Below are 16,060 nucleotides of genomic sequence, written 5' to 3' on the forward strand. Positions count from 1 at the left end.
TACGGGGCTTCAAGGACGGCTTCGAGGGAGATCACATCGTAGGTAATAATAACTGGGGAGGACCCCTGAAATCTACAATTTTAGATAGATATCTGCTTTAAGCCTCGTATACACAATAGACTGCTCTCAGCTGAGGGAACTAATCAGGGCCATCTTCGCTGAGAATGTAGTGTGTGTACAGTTGTCCCTTAAAGCAGGGGTCCCCAACCTTTTCCGGCCCAGGGACCACTTTTTGACCACATTTTTTTCCGGGGACCGCTGGGGGTGTGGGGGTGGGGGGGGGAGGTGTGTGTTTGGATGTTGTGTGCGCGTCCTAGTGGACAGTGGAGCGGGTTACGGGGGGGGGGGAGAGGCTAGGGTGCAGTGGCATAGCTAGCATTGTTGCCCCAGTATAGGGAGTTTAGTGGCCCCAGTATGGCTAGTATAGTGCCCCTGTATAGCTAGTATAGTGCCCCAGTATAGCTAGTATAGTGCCCCAGTATAGCTAGTATAGTGCCCAGTATAGCTAGTATAGTGCCTCAGTATAGCCAGTATAGTGCCCCAGTATAGCTAGTATAGTGCCCCAGTATAGCTAGTATATTGCCCAGTATGGCTAGTATAGTGCCCAGTATAGCTAGTATAGTGCCCCAGTATGGCTAGTATAGTGCCCCAGTATAGCTAGTATATTGCCCAATATGGCTAGTATAGTGCCCCAGTATAGCTAGTATAGTGCCCCAGTACAGCTTGTATAGTGCCCAGTATAGCTAGTATAGTGCTCCAGTATAGCTAGTATAGTGCCCCAGTATAGCTAGTATAGTGCCCCAGTATAGCTAGTATAGTGCCCAGTATAGCTAGTATAGTGTCCCAGTATAGCTAGTATAGTGCCCCAGTACAGCTAGTATAGTGCCCAGTATAGCTAGTTTATTGCCCCAGTATAGCTAGTATAGTGCCCAGTAGGGGGGGGGGGTGTTTGGACGTTGGGTGCGCGTCCTAGTGGACAGTGGAGCGGGTTACGGGGGGGGAGGGGCTAGGGTGCAGTGGCATAGCTAGCATTGTTGCCCCAGCAAGAGGACAGTCCTGCTGCCCAACTAGGAACCTGTGGGCCGCGGACCACAGGTTGGGGACCCCTGCCTTAAAGGACAACCGAGGTGACATGAGACATGATGAGATAGACATGTGTATGTATAGTGCAAAGCACACAAATAACTAGGCTGTGTTCCTTTTTTTCCTTCTCTGCCTGAAAGAGTTAAACATCAGGTATGCGAGTGATAGTTTCTTTCTGTCCCTCAATGATAAGTAATTATAGCCATAAAATATTTTCCTGTCAGTAAATGGCTTCTAAAAGCAGGAAAGAGATAAAAAAGGGTCAATAATTCATAGATTTGAGCTCTAGCATACTTCAATAAAGGTGTCACTGAGCAGAGACAATGAAATAGTAAAAATTTAAAAACTAGATTTAAATATAAAATAAACTGTGGGATATCTAAAAAAGTCATTTTTAGGAGAAGGAGGATAGACAATTGTTTTTCTTATCAGTTTATTTTCACCTCGGATGTCCTTTAAGGTCTGCTGTGGTCACTTCACAATACGACATGCCAGATCTTTAAGCGACCACTGGAGGCCAAGTCCATTCTTCCCATCCTTACCTCGCCAGTGGAAGCTGCTCTACTCTTATCAGTGCTGTTATTCCTCCTAACCTCTTTACATGCACAGAAAGCATTGCCTAGTTATTGCCTAGCAACACATTTGTCCAGTACCGGGGCCCCTAAGTGTCAACCAGAGGATTGAGTTATAGCCTGGGGTCTAATCTCTTTCCTGGATTCTGGCCTCAATCATACAGTAGTTCTTCTCCTGGCAGAAGCCACCTCTTTCTCTTTCCTGCTCTCAGAAGCCATTTACTGACAGGAAAATATTTTATGGCTATAATTACTTATCATTTAGGGTTATGCTATAGTCTGACCCAGTCTGGTGGGTGACACAAACTGAGGGAAAATTATGCGTTTTGTATGCCCCTTTATGGTTGTGAAGCATGGACAGTGGCTCAGCAAGATCTAGATAGATTATATATTCACACAGACCTATACGGTTACCACCTAACAGCTGCTATCTTTAACATCCTACTGTTTTGATGCAGTGGTTAAAGTGGTTGATGGTAGTTTATGCACTTTAATCTGTCTTCATATGAGCAATGCACACATACAACCACTACATGCACTAGTTTCATAATGAATGTCCACCATGCAACTGTAAACAAGCAGATAAAACCTATGTGCATGAGAATACCTAGTAGTGCAACCAATTTATAGCAGGTAGCGAATAAGCAGTAACTAGGCTGTTATGGACCTGCAAGAAAAAAAATCTTTGAATGAAAGATGTTATGCTGAATTTATAGCCCAAACTTGTAAAACAAAGGAGAACAATAAAAAACAAGGAAGCCGAATGATACGCCAGGGGGTGGAAATATAATAATTTTGTAAAGGTCCAAAGAATATGATGGGTTGGTCACGGCTTCAGAGAGAATAATGGTAGCCATATTAAGAAGCTGTTTGATATGATGTCCACTAACACCAGACCAAGAGGAAGATGAAATGGAAGAAAGATGTGGAAGAAGTTCTCTAATGATTTGGATGGGCAGAGGTGGCTTTTGCCAGGAGAAGAACTGCTGTATGATTGAGGCCAGACTCCATGGAAGGCTGTAGCATCATAGGAGAAAGTAAGTCATCAGAACTGGAATCTGATCATCAAATAACAGGTAGATTGATTAGTAGATCCTGATTCCGATTAACCCCTGAATATTTCCATTTCCAGCCAGATGGAAGGTAGAGTGCAAAGCAAAATATTTGTTAATCACTTCACACAAACTTGGTTTTGCATTATATCAGGCTAATTTTACCTCAGAATGGATTAAGTTAATCTTGTGAATGGACTGTTTAGTAAACTAGTAAAGGTATTTAAAATAAAAATCCACATTCCTTAAAGAGGAATTGTAACCCAGGATTGAACATCATCCCAATCAGTAGCTAATACTCCTTTTCACAAGAGAAATATTTCCCTTCTCTCGAATAGATCATCAGGGGGGTCTGTATAGCTGATGATCTAGGTGAACCCCCCGTCCACAGTCAGGGTGAGCCTGGGGTGCCTGGCACCTGGGTGCAAGATTTTTTCTGGCGCCTATGGGAGTGGTTAAATTAACCGCGCCCAACCACATAACCACACCCATGTCCTGCCTAATCACACCCACACCTTCCACCTCTTTACGCATGCATGTGATACCCCATTCTTACCCCTCTTCCATGAGCTTGCTCCTGGCTGGCTTTGGCTGCCTGCGAGTCTGCTAGTCTCTGGACTGACTCAGGCTGAGAGGCTCTGCGAGTGCGACGCAGTCACACACTGCGTACTTCTGGCTGCCTGCGGCCACCCTACTTCCGCTCGCTGTTGGCACCTCCCCCCACCAAGCCCAAGCGTGAGGTGGGCTGCCTGTATCTTTCCCGTTGCGCTGCCAGCCAGTGTTGCCAACCTTTCACGTTATTTTTTTACTGACAAATACCTAAAAATTTACGGAGAAAAGATTTTTTACTGACAAAATTTCCACACTAAATGCACATAAGAGACAGCGTTTCACCAGTAAATGCACGTAATGACAGACAGCCTTTCATCAGTAAATGCACATGAGAGACCGCTTTTCCCTAGTAAATGCACATAATAAGAGACCGCTTTTCACCAGTAAATGCACATAAAAAGACCGCTTTTCACCAGTAAATGCACATAAAAAGACCGCTTTTCACCAGTAAATGCACATAAAAAGACCGCTTTTCACCAGTAAATGCACATAAAAAGACCGCTTTTCACCAGTAAATGCACATAAAAAGACCGCTTTTCACCAGTAAATGCACATAAAAAGAGACCGCTTTTCACCAGCAAATGCACATAAGAGACAGCTTTTCACCAGTAAATGCACATAATGACAAACAGCCAGTGTCCCCAGTATATGTAGCCAGCCTGGACCCCCTTTAGTGAGCGAGTGACAGGGAGACCCGTTAGTGAGCGAGTGACAGGGAGCGCCATTAGTGAGTGAGTGACAGGGAGCCCCATTAGTGAGCGAGTGACAGGGAGCGCCATTAGTGAGTGAGTGACAGGGAGCCCCATTAGTGAGCGAGTGACAGGGAGCGCCATTAGTGAGTGAGTGACAGGGAGCGCCATTAGTGAGCGAGTGACAGGGAGCGCCATTAGTGAGTGACAGGGAGACCCGTTAGTGAGTGACAGGGAGCCCCATTAGTGAGTGACAGGGAGCCCCATTAGTGAGTGACAGGGAGCGCCATTAGTGAGCGAGTGACAGGGAGCCCCATTAGTGAGCGAGTGACAGGGAGCCCCATTAGTGAGCGAGTGACAGGGAGCGCCATTAGTGAGTGAGTGACAGCGAGCCCCATTAGTGAGCGAGTGACAGGGAGCCCCATTAGTGAGCGAGTGACAGAAAGCCCCATTAGTGAGTGAGTGACAGGGAGCGCCATTAGTGAGCGAGTGACAGGGAGCCCCATTAGTGAGTGACAGGGAGCCCCATTGGTGAGCGAGTGACAGGGAGCGCCATTAGTGAGTGACAGGGAGCCCCATTAGTGAGCGAGTGACAGGGAGCCCCATTAGTGAGTGAGTGACAGGGAGCGCCATTAGTGAGCGAGTGACAGGGAGCCCCATTAGTGAGCGAGTGACAGGGAGCCCCATTGGTGAGCGAGTGACAGGGAGCGCCATTAGTGAGTGAGTGACAGGAAGCCCCATTAGTGAGCGAGTGACAGGGAGCGCCATTAGTGAGTGAGTGACAGGGAGCCCCATTAGTGAGCGAGTGACAGGGAGCGCCATTAGTGAGTGAGTGACAGGGAGCCCCATTAGTGAGTGAGTGACAGGGAGCGCCATTAGTGAGTGAGTGACAGGGAGCCCCATTAGTGAGTGACATGGAGCCCCATTGGTGAGCGAGTGACAGGGAGCCCCATTAGTGAGCGAGTGACAGGGAGCCCCATTAGTGAGCGAGTGACAGGGAGCCCCATTAGTGAGTGAGTGACAGGGAGCCCCATTAGTAAGTGAGTGACAGGGAGCCCCATTAGTGAGCGAGTGACAGGGAGCCCCATAAGTGAGCGAGTGACAGGGAGCCCCATTAGTGAGCGAGTGACAGGGAGCCCCATTAGTGAGCGAGTGACAGGGAGCCCCATTGGTGAGCGAGTGACAGGGAGCCCCATTAGTGAGCGAGTGACAGGGAGCCCCATTAGTGAGTGAGTGACAGGGAGCCCCATTAGTGAGCGAGTGACAGGGAGCCCCATTAGTGAGTGAGTGACAGGGAGCGCCATTAGTGAGCGAGTGACAGGGAGCCCCATTAGTGAGTGACAGGGAGCCCCATTGGTGAGCGAGTGACAGGGAGCACCATTAGTGAGTGACAGGGAGCCCCATTAGTGAGCGAGTGACAGGGAGCCCCATTAGTGAGTGAGTGACAGGGAGCGCCATTAGTGAGCGAGTGACAGGGAGCCCCATTAGTGAGCGAGTGACAGGGAGCCCCATTAGTGAGTGACAGGGAGCCCCATTAGTGAGCGAGTGACAGGGAGCCCCATTAGTGAGCAAGTGACAGGGAGCCCCATTAGTGAGCGAGTGACAGGGAGCCCCATTAGTGAGTGACAGGGAGCCCCATTGGTGAGCGAGTGACAGGGAGCGCCATTAGTGAGTGAGAGACAGGGAGCCCCATTGGTGAGCAAGTGACAGGGAGCCCCCCTCTAGCCGCCGCCGCTCCCCCCTTACCTGGCAGTCAGTCAGCCAGCCAGCACTCAGCAGACCTCAAGATCAGCCGCGACCCGACCAGTAAGTGCGGGCGCCGGACGCACCCGCTCTATATGCGGAAGTGATGTCACTTCCGCATATCAGTGCGGGCGCTGGGTCCTAGCGCCTGCACTATTGGTCGCCGCCTGATCGAGGTCTGACGCAGCGGCGGCGGCTACAGGGAGGGAGGAAGGGAGGGAGAGAGCGGCGGCCAGATGGGGTGAGCGGAGGCTGGGCGGCGCCTGTCGGAGACAGGCGCCTGGGTGCGATGCACCCGCAGCACCCGCCCAGGCTCGGCCCTGCCCACAGTGTGATGTCATGACCATGGTCCTGACAGTTTGCTGTCTGTGAACCTCATTGCATTGTGGGAAATAACAGCTTTTTACAACTGTCAAGCAAGCAGTATCTCCCTCTATGAATAAAACTCTCAGTAACAAACACTCTCTGTACAGATCACCTGGCAGAACTAAAGATGTCACCACCAATGATACATTTCAGAATGTAAATCAGGGAAAGGAAACATTTTACAATGGGCAGACACTGACTAAATAAATTAATATTGTAAAAATAAGCTCTGTTGTTTTCCCTACAGTTCCTCTGTGCTGCTATAATTCTGGTTCCATTATTATCATTCAAAATGAACAGCACAGCAACAATGATGACACAACAGCATAGCAAGGAGCGTAGCCTAAAGACCTAGATTGTTGTTTTTCAATCTATAATTGAAGTGACTTCAGTTCTAGCACCCTTCACTTCAGCACAGAGTACAAAGAGAGAGGCACAGCCGTTATCAATTTTTTTAAAAGATAGGAAAGGGGCCTTTTACCATTAACTATAAAGGCCCATACACACGCCGGATTTCCGCGAACGACGGGTCGTTTGGACGTCCAAACGACCGGTCGTTCTGACGTCAAATCATGCGAGTGTACAGTCTGTTGTTCGGCTGATAAGAGCGGACTTGAGCGGACTTCTCAGAAACAAACCTTCCGCACAGCTGCACCTGGCAGGACTAAAGATGTTGTCCACCTGTGATAAATTTCATAATGTAAATAGGGGTGAAGAAAGACTTTACAATGGGCAAACACTGGCTAAATGATTTAATATTGTAGAATAAGCAATTTTTTTCCTTATATAATTTTCTCTACAGTTCCTCTTTTAAGGTGATGGAGGTAAATGGAATGACTACCAATTTGAAGCTTTTCCAGGACAGAGGGAGACTAGTCAGGAGTCATCCCCATATAAACGGAATGGCTAATGAATGCAAACATACCATCATATGCAGTAAAACAATGGAAAGCTGCAGTTGTGATCATTATGCAGCAATCATCGGTTTGTATGAAGTAAGATTTTACAATTATTAACACTTCACAGCATTTACCAAATAAACATTCCCACCAGCTTTGTAATGAAATACTTAGGCTGATTTAAAATTGTATTACCATGTAAAATATAAATTACTGTGGTCCAGCTGTGAAATCAAGGGCTGCAATTATAATGTAACGTGAAATATATGGTGGTTGTGCACCTCCTTACAAACTGAGCTCTACAACCTTGAATTGAATGTTATTGATTGCCATGCAACTCAATTAACAAGTTGCTTACATCTGCAGATCTCTCAGACTGTGTACATTTAATGATGAGTGTATGATGCTGCAGGAATGAAAATTATGAAGTAAATGGTGGGACACATGAACAAAAAAAAAACCTTAAATATGAATTATGTGGCTCTATTATGTACAACTAGATAACAAATACAAGGCCGCTTTCATTGAGCAACCAAAGGCAAATTCTATCATCTATTCCTGTGCTCTGATAGGTGAAAGTAAATATCCAAACTAGGAATTATGTTAACTAAATACATTTGATGGCTGACAATCAAATCTTAATATCCTAGTTTATCTTCCTGGATTTCTCACAGTTAATAAAGGTGTATTGGGCACTTTGCCATTATTTTCTCAGCTTTCATATCTGATGTAGTTGTTCCAGGAAAAATTATTGATAAACTTAGTCAAACACTGCAGAAGTAAGTGCGCAAAGCATAGAGCTTTCAGCAGTGTGTATTTCTTCCTCTGCACAGTGTAAATACCTGAAACAGCAGGGCATACCCACCTCTCTGAATATCATCCATTATTGTGCTGGCAGGTGAGCAGCTCTGTGCAAGCACTTTGCTTCAGCAAACTGCCATAGGCCTCACTAAAATAAGAGCTCTGACTCTCTGCTGCTAAATGCACCCAAGGTTGTTACCTCCTTTACCTCTGCCTCGGCCTGGATCTGCCTACTCTTACCACTTCTATGGCTTCTTTTACACTGCAAATTGCCATTCCGATTTGCCATTTTCACTGGATACTAGCAACCCCCCCCCCCCCCCCCAAAAAACAACATGTAGGACTTCTTTTAATTTGCATCAAAAATAGAAATCAGAACCGCATGTAAAATCGCATCAAAACCAGAAATCGGAATCGCATGTAGTGAAAAAGAACTCTAAAGGTGGCCATACACTGGTCGATTAGCCATCAGATTCGACCAAAAGATAGATCCCTCTCTGATCGAATCTGATCAGAGAGGGATCGTATGGCCACCTTACTGCAAACAGATTGTGAATCGATTTCAGCCTGAAACCGATCACAATCTGTGGAGCTGCCGCTGCTGCCGCCCCCCCCCCCCCTTGCATACATTACCTGTTCCGGCAGGTGCGAGTCCCCCGGTCCACCGCTGTCCTTTTCTCCGCCTGGTCCCGGCATCTTCTCCGCATCGGCTCCCGGCTGGCATCTTCTCCCATCACCTTCCGCATCACCGGCATCCGCGTATAATGTTCTGTCACACCAGTGACAGTGGAAGTTCAAATAGAGCGCCCTCTATTTGTTCTTCTGCTGTCACTGCAGTGACACAGGAAGTTATGCCGGATGCCGTGATGCGGAGAAGATGCCAGCTGGGAGGTGACAGCGGGGACTCGCGCCGGCGGAGCAGGTAATGTATACCCGCTGTATTGCGTCGGTCGTCGGGCATTCGAACGCCGCTATCGACGCACTCCCGACCCGCCGGCGACCGAGAAAAATCTTCCGCACAGATGGATCGACGGGAGTCGACGGGAACGATGGATTTTGGATGGAAATCCATCGTTCTGTCAGCGGTGTGCGCGGCGATTTCACGGCCGTTTCGATCACTTTGATCGAAACGGCCGTATTTCGGCGGGAAAATCGTTAGGTGTATGGGCCCCTTACAAGGTGGATAATAAACTGACCTGAATGCACACTTTCAAAGATCACACACAACAGATTTTAGAAGTTTCACAAACAACACCTTTCCACACAAAAGCTATCTGAAGATGTTCAGGCAAACATTTTACGCTTAAAGAGGAACTTCAGCCTAAACAAACATACTGCCATTAAGTTACATTAGTTATGTTAATTAAAATAGATAGGAAATATAATCTCTTACCCACGCTGTTTTAAAAGAACAGGCAAATGTTTGATTTCATGAAGGCAGCCATCTTTTTGGTAGAAAGGAGGTGAAAGAAAGCATGAGACACCGTTCAAACTGTCCTGTGTGCTGATAACACCTCCCAGTTGCTAGGCAACGTGAATAACGACATAGGAAATCCCATCACGCTTTGCGCAGCATCAGGGAAAAAAAAGCCCGGGCAGTTTTCTTTGATGGGTGGATCTTAACTAAAAATGCAGCTAAAAATGATGCTTTGGTAAGAAAAACAAAGTTCTGATGCTGTGAAACTGTTAAAGATACACCAAGCCTTTTCAGTTCTGCTGAGAAGAATTTTAGTCCGGAGGTTCACTTTAAGTCATTGAAGCAGTTTGATGAGCTGCCCCTAATAATCTGTTGGAATAGTATAAGCTTGGAATACTCATAGTTCTTGGAAGATTCAACAAAGCTTCTAAATTATACATACTTTAGTTGTTCTTCATCCACTAAGAGCTGCCTTTGAATTTGCTTGTGCAGTAAGTATGTGTTCCATATGCTAGTATGTTGCTACCCTCAATTTCTTTCTTCATCTTCAACAACAGTAAAATTAACAAAGGGGTGATTTACTATTTCTGGTGATTGACAAATGTACTATTGTGCATTCACTTGTCATATCATTAAACACATTCACTTGTCCTTAAAGGAATACTATCGATTTACATATTGTTTTTCAATTGACACAGGAATCGTTTGGGAAGTGCTGCTAAGTACTAGTGTATACATTTTAGTAGCAACTTCTTTGTTTACTGTTATCAAAATACATTCAAACTTTACTGACGCCAAAACTGACGGCTGTCTGAGCCATGAGGAGAGGGGAAATTCCCCTCACACTTGATCAGTTAACTCTATGTGTAGCTCTGCATGTGACAGAGAGAACAGCTGCAGCTTCTGTGTCCTGTGTTTCTGACTGAAGTGTCTGAAGAGAGCAGAGGAAATGTAACTAATTCTCACAGCTTTTTCATACTGTTTTTGCTTTCAGAGTTTGATATGTTTTATATTTGCTTTCTGTAGTCTGATATTCAACTCTGGCTGTGCATTGAAGCAGACACCCCTTCTGCAATTAATTTGTCCCAATATAGCTAAATCCTACCCTCAATAAATTACAGCTTTTGCCTCTGATATTTAACATGAAAAGTAGGAAAATGTTTACACAGCTTCTTAGACATTATTTGCACATTGTCATTTTAGAACACTTGGGTATCGATAGCATTCCTTTAAAAGGGAACTTCAGCCTAAACAAACATACTGTCATTAAGTTACATTAGCTATGTTAAATAAAATAGATAGGTCATAGAATCTCTTACCCACCATGTTTTAACAGGCAAATGTTTGTGATTTCATGGGGGCAGCCATCTTTTTCATGGGGGTCAGCCATCTTTTTGGTAGAAAGGAGGTGACAGGGAGCATGAGGAACAGTTCCAACTGTCCTGTGTCCTGACCACCCCTCCCAGGTGCACGTGCTAGGCTTCAAATCTCAAATTCAAGATAAAAAAAAACAAATTTGAACCAAAACAGCAGAAGGAGAACAACATCAGAAAACCAATCATGCTTTGCACAGCATCAGGGGGAAAATGCCCGGGCAATTTTCTTCTGTGCAGCAACAATGAGGCTTGGGTAAGAAAACCAAAGTTCTGATGCTGTGAACCTGTTAAAGAAATACCAAGCCTTTTCAGTGCTGCTGAGTAGATTTTTAGTCTGGAGGTTCACTTTAATGATATTGTGCTCCTTGATGATACCTGACAGACCCCCACCACCAAGCACACATTTACCTCTTGTCTACTGAAAACTCCCTCACTATCATACAGCCAGCACCTACAACACAGTGATATAGATAACTCAAACTACCACTGGAATCCAGCCAACTTCCCAGACATTCCACTCCCTCAAACAAACCATCAGGCTCAGCCCAGTACTCACCGCAAAGTCTTTTTGTAGCACAACTCATTACTGTCATCAGGCTGCCAGTGCAGTGCTGCAGACAAAGTGATAGGTTCTCTTTCCCTCTCCCAGCTTGGGAGGGTCAGTTGGGTTAGTCACCTGATGGCTGGCTGCTATGCACCTAGTGCAGCACACATGACACAAGGCTCAATGCAGGGCTAGACAGACTGAGGAGGTACTTCCTCTTATGTCTTGGGGGGAAGTGGGCTGGCCGTGGCTTTGGCTCGGAGGCTCTCCAGGGCTTACGTTAGAATGAAGAAATGGGTTGTGAGCTGGGGAACATGCCTGCTAGTGGCTTGGAATACCAGCTGAGAAGGAGAAGGGGCCGTGCAATGCGCTTATACATTAGTTGCCTGCAGATAAGAAGTATTCTAATTAAAATGATGGGCATTATGGAGAGCTCTATTTTTATAGACTGTTCCTATAATGTCAGATGCTTGGCAACCCTGCCTCAGATACCACAGAAAATCCTGCATCTTGCTGTATTACCTGGACAGCTCAGGCAGGGAATAGGTGCACATTTCTCTGACAAATCGCAGGAATGCAGACGATATACTAAGTTGCAGTTTTGAGCTTTTAAGGGCTGGCTAGTCAGGAACCATTAGTACTTAGTAATGTGTAGACAAGCTATTCCCTCTATGCTGACTGAAGAGATGCTAGCAGCTGTCTTCATCTTCATCTTCAAACTCTGGAGCTCAACTGATGTAATCCCACCAAACTCATGGATATTTACAGATTCAGTGGGATGACGCAGCCTGCTTATGTCAGTGGTGACGGTAAATTCCAAAGACTCACCTGGGCTTATATGAATTTCCTGTCACCACTGACATAACCCAGCAGCATCAACATCCTACATCATCCTGCATCATCCTGCCTATAAATCTAGACTGACCTGGCAGGCTTACATCAGTCAAGTACCACAGTTTGAAAAAGGCGGATGCTGCTGGCAATTAATCATTGCACAAAAAGACTTTAAGCAAACTGGCAAGATACCAGAAGATGCAGGTTTTCATCAACATGACAAGATTGGGCCAAAACGCTGACAGAAGGCTTCCAGCAACACCAGAAAGGTGCTGCTCTGCAAAACATATGAGGAGGTGGTGGATCAAGAAGCAGGTCCTGGAGAAAAACCTAAAACACTTAATCATCATCATCAATAAGTTATAAAATATTACAACCCCATGTGGTTTACTGTCTACAATTATACACAAATGTTTTACTGAAAGATCCCTTTTACCTGTTTGAGTTAATGTGGCTATTTCTTTGACTTCTTATGGGGGTGAACAGTCAGCATGATAAGCTCCCCGCTGTGTTACCTCCATCTAGTTTAGGGAGTGAACAGAGGTAAAAGGAGCTTCAAAAAAGGTAAATGATTTGCTCCTACCTACCCTGCTGTTTCACAAGGAAACACTTAATGTTAGAAACCATGTATAACCATACCTTCAAAGGCAATTACAGCCATACCGCTAAAGACAAGTACAGCCATAACCCCTTCCTGTTTAAAACATCAAGAATAACCACAAATGACTTTTTCATAACAAGTATAAGAGTTCTAGTCTTCTACTCTCATAACAAGTATAGCCATGTCACCCCTATAACAAATATAGTCATGGCAACGCTGTAAAAAATATAGTAATTTCCCTAATGTCAAATTCAGTTACAAACATAGCCATGTCCCTCCACCAGAAAATACCTAAATACCATAATTTAAATAATCTGCAGCATATTCTGCTTGTGTTGTTTAATGACTTACAGGCTCCCGGCCGCCCATTCCCAGGATCTCTCTGCTGGCCATGCCATTCTCCTCCATTCAGCCTAACAGGCAAGTGGCAACTCAACCACATGTTCCCCTACAATCCTGATTGGGTGAAGTATTCAGGAGCAATTCAGCCACACACTTCCTACCAGACAGCAAGGCAAGTTTAGTAGGAGACAAATGAAAGCTGAAGCATAAGTCAAACGGCCTCAGAGAAGAAGAATTAAGTCTTTTCAACAGTTTTAAATAATTAGGACATATTACTGCATTACTGGAAAGGTTAGTAGGGAAGGAGGTGTAAAAAATGTGAAGGGTAGTTGTAAATGGAAGATCACAAATATCAGCACCACGGACAGCTCTCTTTTGCAAGGGTCATCCAGAAAGTAACAGCCGTTTGCTTTTATCTGCCACACAAGGTATTCTTTCTGTTTATTTTAAAGGGAATCTGAGGTGAAAGACATGTGGAGGCTGACACATTTATTTCCTATTAAATAATGCACATTGCCTGGCTTTGCTGCTGACCTGCTATATTTAATACTTTTCAGTATAGAGATTAGATGCTTCTGACAAAAATATGGCAAGATTAACTATATGCTTGTTTCAAGTGTTAGATTCAAACACTACTGACCAGAAAGATCAGCAGGACTGCCAGGCAACTGGTACTGTTTAAAGGACAACTGTAACAACAGGTATATGAAGGCTGCCATATTTATTTCCACTTAAATAATACCAGTTAACTAGCTATCCTGCTGGTCCTCTGCCTGTAATGCTTTTAGTCATAACCCCTGAACAAGCATGCAGAAGATCAGGTGTTTCTGACATTATTGTCGGATCTGACAAGATTAGCTGCATGCTCGTTTCTGGTGTAATTGAGACACTACTGAAGTCAAAAAGGTCAGCAGGACAGCCAGGCAGCTAGTTTTGTTTAAAAGGAAATAAATATGGCACCCTCCATAGTCTTCTCACTCCAGTTGTCCTTTAAGGCCGGTTTTACTCTGGATATTTGTGATGATTTGCGTCTGGATCACGTGATTTTCCTGGTATGAAAATGCAATGCCGCAGTAGAAACGTAGCCTAAGACTTTACGCACGTTATTCTGCTAACTTCTTTTTAGTGCATTCCTACATGCCTTACATAGTGGTAATCATTGTCAAACTGTTCCCCTGCTTATACCTCTGTGACACTGTGGCTGTCCTTGGTAGGTTTTGGTGCTCCACATCAATTGTTATGTATAGAGTGCTTGAAGCGGCCCAATGAAAAACTGTACTGGGCCCACAGTTCCTTAGCTATGCCACTGTATGTGTGCCTCCTTTAACAGAAGTGGCAGCACTAGCATACGGATTGTCAAAAGCTTGCATCCATCTGTCATGTAAAGCATGAACATGCCCAGCTTGCAAACAATCACTATTCCCTTCTTATCACAAACCTTTAACCTGCTTCAAGTGTGGGTACCCTATCTATATGAGCATTCTAACCTGCATTGGCTATCATTCATTAAAGTGTGGTCGGTAACAAAAATCCGTGCGGAAAAATACCGCTTTTGGTATTTTAGACTTCTGGGTGGTCATTCATAAAAATGTTGCCAGTTGCGATACAAGTACGGTGATTTCCCGAAAAAGGCTGTCGGTAGGCTTGCGGAAACAGAGAAGCTAAAAGGAAACACACACTTGCGCTCAAAAAAACAGTAGTGGCCCTTTAAGTTATGCCCAGGCGCTGCTCTCTTTAGACTGGATGGAGCCAGTTACTGATAAAACAAGAGGGTGGGGGGAGACAGAGAGCGCTCCAATGGTGCATTAACCTAGATGTAAATTTACACACACTTAAATGCTGCACTTACAATTGAGATGATGATGCTGCGCTTTGCTTGACAATCCTCCAGCGGGTAACCTCAGCCTAATCCAGCCTGGCCAGGGCGGGTGGTGCAGATGGTAATACAAGAGGACATCCGTCTGGGGAGAGAGCTGTGCGCCGCTGTTACTGTCCTGCGTCACTACCGGTTTCGGCGTTAGTCCACGCCTTCCGTGGACTAACGCCGAAACCGGTAGTGACGCAGGACCGTAACAGCGGCGCACAGCTCTCTCCCCAGACGGATGTCCTCTTGTATTACCATCTGCACCACCCGCCCTGGCCAGGCTGGATTAGGCTGAGGTTACCCGCTGGAGGATTGTCAAGCAAAGCGCAGCATCATCATCTCAATTGTAAGGGAAACAGAGAAGCTGCCTGAGTCCCTCCATGTGCTGCTTTCTCTGCTGCTGCTTGGGAGGTCTGTCTCCATTCACTGAAATGTATTCCGCATGCTTATCGCTACTTCCAAGGGAGTGGTATCCCCCGTCCGCATACCGCTTGCGTTAATCTTCATGATTTGACATTTTGTTACATTTTTTAAGATAATCACCGCACAAGGCGGTAATTTATCGCTCTGCTCGGGAATGTCAGCTTTTCATGCGGAAACAGCCTTTATGAATACACATTGTGCTAAGTGGTTGGTAAAGTAAGCTGTTTTCAGCATTTCCGCATGCAGGAATGCTTTATGAATGATAGCCATTGTAGGACAGGAATATTACTGGAAGAAGCACATCAAAAATTCTGCTTACCTCTCTAGCAAGAAAGAACCGGCATTAAGCACAGGATAGGTGCAGGAGGTTTTTCCATGCTCACTGCTTCTCTCCCCATCTTCTGTGAACCCAAAATTTTGGGAAATGTAGCCTAGCAGCTACTGTTCTTTCTACCTTGAACAGCCACCCCTGACTGATTCTAGGATATGTTCTTGCAGCTGTGCTCTCCTCTGTGTATAAGCGCAAGTATGGCTGCACCTGCTTAGTAGGCCAACGTACGGTTTCAGCTTAGTGAACAAGCGCACCGGTAATGGTGTTTATGCAATATGGTTGCGCTCCTTCATGGAGGTGAGGGTGGTTGTGAATTACAAGAGGATCCAGGCCACTGGTGGAGGGGTCAAGGAGGACAAGGGAACCCTCTGGAGCATCTGAAGGCTTTCCTCTACTTTGGTGAGGGTCTATACCTTTGTTCCTAGTGACAATACAGGTTTGCTTTAAAACATATATGCTCAGAGTGTTTATGCACCATGTACCATCCAAGGTGTCTTACTGAGAGGTAACC

General features: G+C 45.4%; 1 protein-coding gene across 3 annotated transcripts in view; it reads right to left on the reverse strand.

Moving 5' to 3' along the window:
- ANO4 (anoctamin 4) overlaps nucleotides 1-16,060 on the reverse strand; it is a 273,834-nt gene that overhangs the window by 171,469 nt on the left and 86,305 nt on the right. Inside the window, exon 1 of one of the 3 annotated variants that reach the window (XM_068272807.1) lies at nucleotides 12,425-12,498. The exons of the other annotated variants lie outside the window; for them this stretch is intronic. The gene's annotated coding sequence lies outside the window, so the exon portion shown is untranslated. Of the gene's footprint in view, nucleotides 1-12,424; nucleotides 12,499-16,060 lie in introns of those variants that run through there. 3 annotated transcript variants of the gene reach the window in all.

Source organism: Hyperolius riggenbachi, chromosome 3, assembly GCF_040937935.1.
Source record: "Hyperolius riggenbachi isolate aHypRig1 chromosome 3, aHypRig1.pri, whole genome shotgun sequence".
In the NCBI taxonomy this organism is placed as follows: Eukaryota; Metazoa; Chordata; class Amphibia; order Anura; family Hyperoliidae; genus Hyperolius; species Hyperolius riggenbachi.